Here is a 10,030-nt window from a genome sequence, read left to right as displayed (position 1 = left end):
CATAGGTACAATGAGTAAGGGTTTTGAACATGTTTTTGTTGAGGAGATTATTTTGTTTTTTTTGCAACTAAAACAATGCCAAGTAAGTGATGGAGATACCCAGTTCTTGAAAATCACAGCTACCTAATATCAGAATTTAAGTTTTACATGACTCCCTTACCAGGCAATAAACTTCTGACGCAAGTGACTTAAGAGCATTCCAAAGATATTAACATAAGCCACTAAAAAAATGCATATGGTCTTAAGAAAAAAAGTTTTAAGTCAAATTTTTGTATACCACTCAAATAATGAGGAGAAGTGTAAAATTCTGTTAATCACAGCAATGTCAAATAATTGTTTTGATCAACTTCTTTTTCCTAAGGAATAATCAGAGTTGACTCAACTGACCAGATGTTTTTAGAAAACAGCCAGAATTAGAAATCAAGATTACCAGATTTTAACTGATGATTCTATGATTAGCTTTCTGAAATCCCCATGGCCAATGATTTAATTTTTCTGGTTCTATTTTTCCTCCCTAAAATGCAATTGGAATACCTAATCTACACATTCAGCAGGATACCAAAAAGATAAACTGGAATTCATCAACTATAAAACACTCAGATTTACTCAGAGACAGTAACTATATAAATACAAGACATTGTTATTAATTAAAAAATCAATAGTGAATCTATGTGGTGAGGAGCATTCATTCATACCAATCGCAAAACCATTACAGCCTGTGACAGGTCATTCTGGAGAAGTACAGTGATGAGGGACAGCTTCACCAGGGTAAACCACGCATTTCACAGGATCCTGTTCTTTTTTTATTGATTTCCTTTGAAAGGGCAGAAATCAGATCATTTACTAGAGCTTAAAGTCATTTTCTGGGAATAAATTCCTGGTAGCCCTTTTCTAAATACCTAAATCTGTCCAATGTGCAGAAATAAATCCCACTGGCCTTTTAGTACATTTTGAACTGAATTTAAAGAGAGAGAATTACTTGAAACTTTCATGGAGACACAGTCCTCTTGAATTTCCAGCTCCAAGTGCTGCTGCTTTTTTTTTTTTTTTTTTAAAGATTTTATTTTTTTCCTTTTTCTCCCCAAAGCCCCCCAGTACATAGTTGTATATTCTTAGTTGTGGGTCCTTCTAGCTGTAGCATGTGGGACGCCGCCTCAGCGTGGTTTGATGAGCGGTGCCATGTCCATGCCCAGGATTCGAATAGACGAAACCCTGGGCCGCCTGCAGCGGAGCGTGCGAACTTAACCACTCGGCCACGGGGCCGGCCCCCAAGTGCTGCTTCTTAATTGCATTTCGAGTTATAAATGATGTTTAGATTTTGTTTCATTCCCCAAGAGCATTGAAAATTACTCCTCACCCTCTAGAAGCTTAAATTTTACTGAAATATGAGGAACTCCATCCCACCCCCAAGGTTGTCCTCTGTAACATGCATTTCTCCCTTTTTTTCCTTAAATTTTCTGGTGTCACGGCAAATGCCTTTTGTACTAGTGGTTAAGAGAAGACTTGACTGCTATGATCATTGAAATCCCGGGGTAAAGATTCATTCAACTCCAGTTCATGTGTTGAAAATCCAGCCATTAAAAATCGTGCGGCCATCTTTTCTTAGTAATGATCAGCCCCCTCTTGTTTCATAACTCACTTCTTCCAGTATCCTTCACTCTCTAACACCTCAAGCTAAGCCTTAAAATGAATCTGTCACCTTAACCTTTCAGATCATATGAGAACGGGCTTAGATTTACTTCATCTAAGTCACTAAACCTGAAGGGAAAAGTAATGATAATTTCTATAAGATGTAAATATTAAATATTTTACGATACTTGCTACATTACTAATGACATAGATGTCAACAAGGTAGGATTCATGGGAATTTGGGTTTTGAGAGTTGAGGAGAGTGTGTGTGTGTGTGTGTGTGGTTTTTATCATTGTCTTGTCAGTAACATTTAATTGGAGCATTCCCTCATAGGTGTGCAAAGGGACATCTTTGTTAGGGAAGAATTTTTAAAAACAAAGCAGTTTTAAATAATTACTGGTATCACTGAAATAAAGGCACAGTGTTTGTGTAAGTAAAATATATCCCAAATTTTGAAGTGATGTCTTAGTTGAAATTCTTATATGATAGTAGAAGATAAACAAATTACCCAAAGAAATGATGGGGAAGACTATCAAGGTAGATATGCTTACATGCTTACACATCCGTGTGCACACACACACTATTTGCTTGTGCTGAAATAAACGTAGACAAATGGTGTGTTATAATTAAAAGAGACTTGTAAAAATTTACTGTCAAATACAAACAAATTTTTATACGAACTACCAAACCATTGGTCAAATCATTTCATTTCTTGTGTTACCAGTCTCAGCTTTTGTTCAAATAGGTTTGGTTGTTTTGCATAATTTAAAAGATAATTTTTATCAAGGATCTTGTTTTGTACCAAGCACTATGGTAAGTGCTTTACATGCACAATTTTCACTTAATCTTGACAGCAACTCTCCAAACAGATACTATTACTGAACAATTTCACGGTTGGGGAAATTGAGACCTAGAGATTTAACAACTTGTCCAACATCATGAAGATATAAGAAGGAGGGCTGAGATTGGAGCCCAGACACTTGTCTATATGTGACCCTTGAGTACTACAGTCCTACCCAGGCTAAATGTCCAGTGTATGGCAGTCTCTCCTAGTCACAGAATGACCAACTAAAAGAGACTTTACTCTGGACTGTAGGTTTGTATCTCCCCAAAATCCATATACTGAAACCCCCAATGTAATGGTGTTTGAAGGTGGGGCCTTTGGGAGAAAATTAGGGTTAGATTAAGTCACGAAGGTGGGGTCCTCATGATAAGATTAATGCCCTCATAAAGAGAGAAACACACACGAGATTTCTCTCTCCCAGCCCATGTGCACACACAAAGGGAAGGCCATGTGAGGAAATAATGAGAAGATGGCCACTGCAAACCAAGATGAGAGCTCTCACCAGACAGTGAATATGCCGACGCCTTGACCTTGGACTTCCCAGCCTCCAGAACTCTAAGAAATAAATGTTCTTTATTTAAGCCACCCAGTCTGTGGCATTTTGTTAGAGCAGTTCAAATAGACTGGGCCAGACCTTCTAGACCACACCACCCTCATTCTAAAATATGAGGAAATTAAGTCCTGGAGACTGTGCTTCCGGCAAAGTTATACAATTAGATGCCATTTTTAATATCCTCGTGTGTCACTGACACTGTGACATCTCTTGGAGTGCCAGTGAAACAGCCCCTTCCTCCCCTCTCCACCCACAGGAGAGAAAAGGTTGGGGAGCCTTGTTTGAGGCATCACTCTAAGTGGTGAGAGCTCCATCAGGTAAGCTGCACCTACCTGAGCTTCCCCAAGAAATGCAAGGCCCTGATGAAACCACAAAGGAACGCAGGCTAAAGCCTTGTGTGCTGCTCAGTCAAACGACCCTTGAGAAAGCTAAAGAACTCGCAAGTCACAGCAGCTATTGACCAGAAAAGCCTCTTGATTGTGAAAATGTCCAAGATTTCTAGATTAAATTTCACCATTTTCTATTGGCAAGATTCTTCTCTGTCTCTCCATCTCTCTGTCTGTCTCTCTGTCTCTGTCTCTCTCTCCACCTCTCAGTGAAATTTACACATAATCAAACTCTATAAATATAATCCATGTCATTTTGAGAAGTCAGTGTGCACCAGAAGCAGAATGGTAACTTTAGGTCCCATTTAACTCCATTTAAGAACAGTTTAGAGTCAATCTCATCAAGTGATTCCATTTTTGACTCCTTAATTTGTGCTAGTACTTGGTGAAGACCAGAGTATAGTTGCACCAAAGAGGGTTAACTAAATGAGACTGTGGTGCAAGATACCCTTTGTTAGAATGACCTTTGCTAGAATGTAATAAAATGCCTCTTGGCACATTTTGGCAACACACCCCCACAATTTAAATGCTCAACAGTTATGGAAACTTAGATGCGAGTATAGAGGTAATTCACTGTAAAAGTCACTCCCCCTGTTGTTGAATCTCCTTAATATGAATCTTGAATAAATAACCATAAGTCATTTCTATATATACTGAAATTTTTTGTTGGACTGCACTATATATGAAGCTTAAAACAAAAATATAAAACTTAGAGAGATGAAGATTGAAAGACAATAAATATGTCATCACAGAAGTCACTAAGCTCACAAAACAGAGCTCTCATAAATTGATATCCTGAAATCCAGGCCTCTGGGAGCTACAATGTCTTGATTATATATGTGGATTTTTGTGAATATGTATTTCCAATGTTACCCATGTCGGTACAAACAATGAAAAGAAGTATCTCACATAAAATGCATTTATATCTATAAAAGATGAGTTTATTTTTCTATTGTTGAGTATACACTATGTATATATTATATACATTACATAAATAAATAAATAAATATTTACTTATTTACATATATATTCCCACCTGCCACAGAACCAAGTTGCGAATGGTAGGCTGGTCATGAAAGCTTAAAGCTCAGGAGCCCAAATAGAGATTCATCATTAGCATTGGTAATAAAATCTTCTGTGCAAGAAACGTGCTAAGGCCAACAAATTATTCAGAAACCCCACAACATGAAAACCCGTGGCACTAGAGTCTGGGTAATTTCTAAATGTCAATGATCTAACCCACCCCTCCCCAAAGTAGAAACCAGCACACAGGAAGAAATGCCTATTACAGCAGTGAAGACTCCAAATGACTGTTTCTGAGAGCCAGAGGAAGTTTGTTTTATGACACTGCCACTCTCTGTCTTCCTCTCCACTCAAAGAAATCTGCAGTCATCAGCCTGGATGCAAAGAGCACACCAGTGCTACATCTTCAATGCTGATGACAATAGGACAAGATGGCAAAGGCAAATTTTAATATGGACTATAATCTTTTACTAACTGGCAACGAGTGTAGCTCACCTTTTTCTCAAAGTTCCTGACTCCTTGATCTGCCATTCCTATTTCAATTAACGACCATCTCCCAAGTCGATTAAGCTGAAACCTGGGAATCATCTGGACTCCTCCTCTATCCTCTTGCACTAAATTCTGCTAATCCTGTCTTCTTAGCAAATCCGAGATAAAACTGTAAAACCAGAGAATTCCCTGGAATGATCACTCTCCTGCATTTTCATGATTTGCATGTATTAAACATGCTTCAAGATCCAGATTCTCGCATAATTTCTTCTCTGATTCATTCAAACAGAATTAATCAAGCCCTCCTTCAACCTTTTACAACTCCACAGAGGAAATGCCTGCACTGATTTACTTACAACCTATATTGTAACAATTTGTTTCTATGCCTGTGACCTCAATCAAATGTGTGCTCCCTGAAAACAGGAACCTTACTCTTACTTCAGTGCCTGTGACATAGTAGGAACTCAGCAAATCTTTGTTAGAGGAAGTGAGAAAAGGAGAATAGCCATACTGGAATCTAAAAGATGACACAGACTGACAATCTAATTGTGATGGTACTACTAAAACAGAAAAGGATCTCAATCATTGTTCTTTGAAACATTAGAGTAACATCTTAAGATGCTAAAGACAAACTGAGACGTATATCCCAAGACTAGAGAGGAAAAAAGTTTAGGGATTGGGCTCATAGTTCGTGACAGTGGGCTTATACACAGAGGGTATGGCACGAGTAGAAGAGCTAAAATTGTGTACAAGGACTTGTTTTCAGCTCCAGTAAACTACAGCAGCCTCCCCCACTGTTGTGTTGGCAGGGTCATCAAATATTTGCCTGCATCAATCATGAACCCAGACAGTTAACAAAATGACTGTGCCCAGACCTAAAGCCTACGAGGCAGATACGAATTCCTCGAGGCTATTTCCAGGCAAAACAGGAAGAATAAAGAGATGCTGTCCATTCATCTGACCACTTGCTTTTCTAAGGAGCCAATCCATCAATTTTAGTGATTTCTTTCCTGATCTTTCGATTACTAGCCCAAATCTACCATTGGCATATTCACAGAATATTCCCCAAAAGTTGCAAACTTTGTTACACATTATAAAATACATGGTATGTTGGATGTTTTTTAAAGGAAAGGATTAAAAAATTCACTGGAGAGCAGAATTGTTATATCTTCTAAGTTTCTACCCAAAAGTGCTTGAGGAAAAAAAAAACTATGGATATGACTATTTCAATAAAAGAAATAAGGGAATGAGCCCAATACTTTTATACATAACAAAGATAGTCTGGGGTCCTCCTATGACTGGGAGTGTGGATTATAATCAGTTTAATTTCAGTTGAATGTAACTTCGATCGTGTCTTGCATTTCATGGACAGATGGAACAACTTGTGGCACCGGGGTAACATCATGTATCACAGGGATCCGAAGTGGACAACACAGTCACTGAATTTCAAAATTAGAAAATACTGGACGTGATTTAATACAACCCCTTCATTTTGGGGGATGGGGACTCTGAAGCACAGAGAAGTGACATGACTTGACCAAAGGGCCATGGTTAGTTAGTGTCCAAGCCCGGAATGAGAGCCAGACCCTGGACGCCTGGTCCAATGCGCTTGCTCTGCAAGAACTCAGACCTTGGGCCATCGTTGGCCAAAGCCAGTCCTCACTAGTGTCTCTTTGGCCCAAGGGATATTATATTGACTCTGAAATAAACAGAACCAAAATCTCTTTTCAGTAACACCGGAGGCTGGAATGTAAGTTCTTCTCTGGTCTTTATCCTAAAGGGTCCACTGCAGCATTTGGCTAGGAGACAGGAGGATTACAGTGACCCCCACAACCTATGAGATTAAATAACTCTGCAACCCCTGATGTAACAGCATGTGGTCAAGACAGCCTATCAGAGTCTATCTTCTGTGTTAATTAAAGCTTCTAGGATTGGAAAGCTAAGCTACTTGGTACATTTCCATTTGTTTCCCACACTGTGGAATATAGACTAAAGCCAGTTTTTAGAAGAAGGCTATTAGTGGACTTTTCCTAGAGGCAAGTAGAAAAAATTACAGCTAATTGTCCCTCTCTTCTCCAATGGATCAACTGCTGCAAACTTACAGAACACGACCTTATTAATCTTCAGAGTAAGCCACACATATATTGGTGGTTGTGTTTTGGAGGCTGAGAATAACATTTTAAAAGCTCTAAATTGAAATATCTAATTAAAACCTGTTTATCTTTGTGACCTATAATAGGCTATTTCAATTTTGTTGGCTTTGTTTTTTGTTTCTCTTAAATCATACAGGCAGTGGGTAAAAGTGGGTAAAAATTCCAAACAGAAGCTACCACCTGAGCATAAACAAAAATTCTAACTCTTCAATTTAATTCACACTGCAATCAGTAAGATATTTTTAATTGAAAATATTAATCAAATTTTTAACCTGAATATAAAAATGCTCAGACCTTAGGTTTCCTTAATATTCTATTCTGTGATCTAGCAGGAAAATTTGAGGTTAAGATGTGATTCTTTACATAAATAACCTGAATCAAGAAATTGTTTGACTCAGACCAATGGAAAGAGAGAGATGGCTTTTGATATGGTGTATTAAATATTTCCCATTCTCTTTACTAATGTTTCTGTATGTTTTTGGCTCTATTAATTTAGAATAAATGAATAAAGACTTTACAAAATAACTACATTACTTTGGACTCTTAGGGAAATTTTTTTCTCCATTTTGGATCTAAAATCAGTTCCCCTATAGTTAAAAAAATACTTATTCCTGGGGCCAGCCTGGTGGTGTGGTGGTTGGGTTCACATACTCTGCTTCGGCAGCCCAGGGTTTGCTGGTTCCAAGGCACGGACCTACACACTGCTCACCAAGCCATGCTTATGGCAGCATCCCACATACAAAATAGAGGAAGATTAGCACAGGTGTTGGCTCAGGGCCAATCTTCCTAAGCCCCCACCCTCCACCCCCACAAAAAGTACTTATTCCTGATGTCCTGCCTTAGGTGTCTGAGACAACTAAAGATGTAGTTTCACTTTGTTGAATGGACAACATTTCGTAAATTAGCCATTCAAGCTCAGAATATAAGGAGGGTTTTTTACCTAATAATAAAAAGAATTAACTGAATCACATAAATATTCTTACATAGGCTCCAGAGCGACAGGATCTGCATTCCAATCTTGGATTCCTCCTTCCAACGTGTGACCTCAGGTGAACTAGTGAATGGGGCTTTAGTTTTCTCATCTCTGAGATGAGAATGATAACAGTACCTACACTTCATAGGGCTGTTGAGAGGATTAAAACTGAGGTGAAGTGATCAGACTGTTGCCTGGGCCATGGAAAACACAATCTTAGCCATCACTGGAGATAATATTTTTTAAAACCTTACTTCTATGAATTTGGAAGCAAGCGAAAACATATTTGAGCTTCATTTCTGTGCTCATCTCTGTGGTTCCTCATGGCCCACGAGTTTGTCTCTCGCTCCTTGTCAGCATACCCACAGTCCTGCATCCTCTGTGTTCTACATAGAAGCATCAGTTACAAGAATGATCGTGTTGACATTCTCTTCAGTGAGAAAGTCTACTGCAAAACAGTATGAAGCCAGGAGATCTCCTAAAAGGCAGGTGCTAGTTCTGAAGAACAGTCTCCAGGTCGTTAGTTAAGGGATCTGCCTCTTCTTAACATGGATCCCAATTACCACACAATCTACTTTGCTCTCTCTTCCAAGGAAAACTTCCCATTCTGGAGTTGAGGCGGCCTCGGTAACAACCTCATTTCAGAGCGGCCTAGAGGTATACTCAGGTCTCTCTAAAGTCATTACAGTTGCTCCCAAGTTGTTCTCCTGTGTTTAGAATTTCCACAACCACTCTTCTGGGAAACAGGAGAGTCACCAAGAGTAAAGTCACACAAAACACACACATGCACGCACACTCACAAACAGAGTGAACCACAAGACAAGTCCCCTCCTGACCTCTCAGCTGCTCTCCACAATCATGGATGATTTGTCCCTTGGCTCCTGGATCTCCTCAGCCCCTAGACCTGCATACTTCAGGTCCATGTGGATGACTCGGCCACGACCTGACGTGTACAACCCTTGCCCTCCTTCACTCCAGACTGGGCATTTTCCCTTCCAGAAAGTGTTCCAACTGCAAGCTCTGAAACTCTACCACCCATTGCTGACGACAATCACCTCCAGTGCTTCTCACTCACCCACTTTCTTAATCTCAATCCCTGTTCCACCTCCTGAAGACTTTGGACTCCTAGACTGCAAATCTTTCCTCAATCTGCCAGCTTCTTTCTGGCTTCGGTTCCTTCTCTGGCAGTTGAGAAAATACAGCCGTAATCACTCTCCCACCACTTGAGGTGAAAGGCAGGGTTGATCTTGCTGCTGTCTTCCACCACCTCCGCCTACCATCTTAGCCCAGTCTCTCCATCTCACTGCTCTGCACTTACTCCTCATCACCACTGGGTAAAAATGCAGAGCCACATAGCTGTATAGATTGGGGCCACCCCTGCTCCAGCCTCAGGAGGTCACGCAATCATGCCCAGTGATTCTTAATGTCTTTGACTCAGCTTCCTCTCGCCAAAGCCCTCCGCAGCTGATCATCATTTTTAATGCTCTCCTGGGACTCCTTTCTCAGCATTGTGCCTTCTCTGTCTCAGCAGACAACAATACTACCTACTTGACTGAAAAACGAGAGCTCATTTGCAAAGAGGCCCTGCAGTTTATTCTCCCAGAGCAGCACATGCAGCCATCTCCAGCTGTGCCCACCCTTTCCTCTCTCCCACCCATCACAGGGGCATGGGGTCTCTCCTATGCAAGACAAACTCCTACCCTGTGTGTTGAGTTTCTCTGCATTCTCAGGGGCATCAAGCTGTCCCTTCCCACCTGAATCTTCAGTCATTTTTGTGGTTTTTTTCCAGCTCTTTCTCCTCATCATTTGCCCATGCCTAACTCTACCATTAAAATAAATTAACAAGAACCTTTCTAAATCCCACACGCCCTACCTCTAGATTCTGCCCTCATTTAACTGTGTCCTTTTTCCGCCAAGATTTGCAAACTTATATTGTGAGCCCCCTTCTGCCTATCCTAGCCATTCTCAACCTACTGCAC

General features: G+C 40.1%; 1 protein-coding gene across 1 annotated transcript in view; it reads right to left on the bottom strand.

The window, feature by feature from the left end:
- MARCHF11 (membrane associated ring-CH-type finger 11) overlaps positions 1-10,030 on the bottom strand; it is a 108,717-nt gene that overhangs the window by 2,793 nt on the left and 95,894 nt on the right. The window lies entirely within an intron of this gene.

This window comes from Equus przewalskii, chromosome 20 (assembly GCF_037783145.1).
Source record: "Equus przewalskii isolate Varuska chromosome 20, EquPr2, whole genome shotgun sequence".
NCBI classification, from domain to species: Eukaryota; Metazoa; Chordata; class Mammalia; order Perissodactyla; family Equidae; genus Equus; species Equus przewalskii.
The sequence above is the reverse complement of the archived record's forward strand: the minus strand, read 5'-3'. Positions and strand labels throughout refer to the sequence as shown.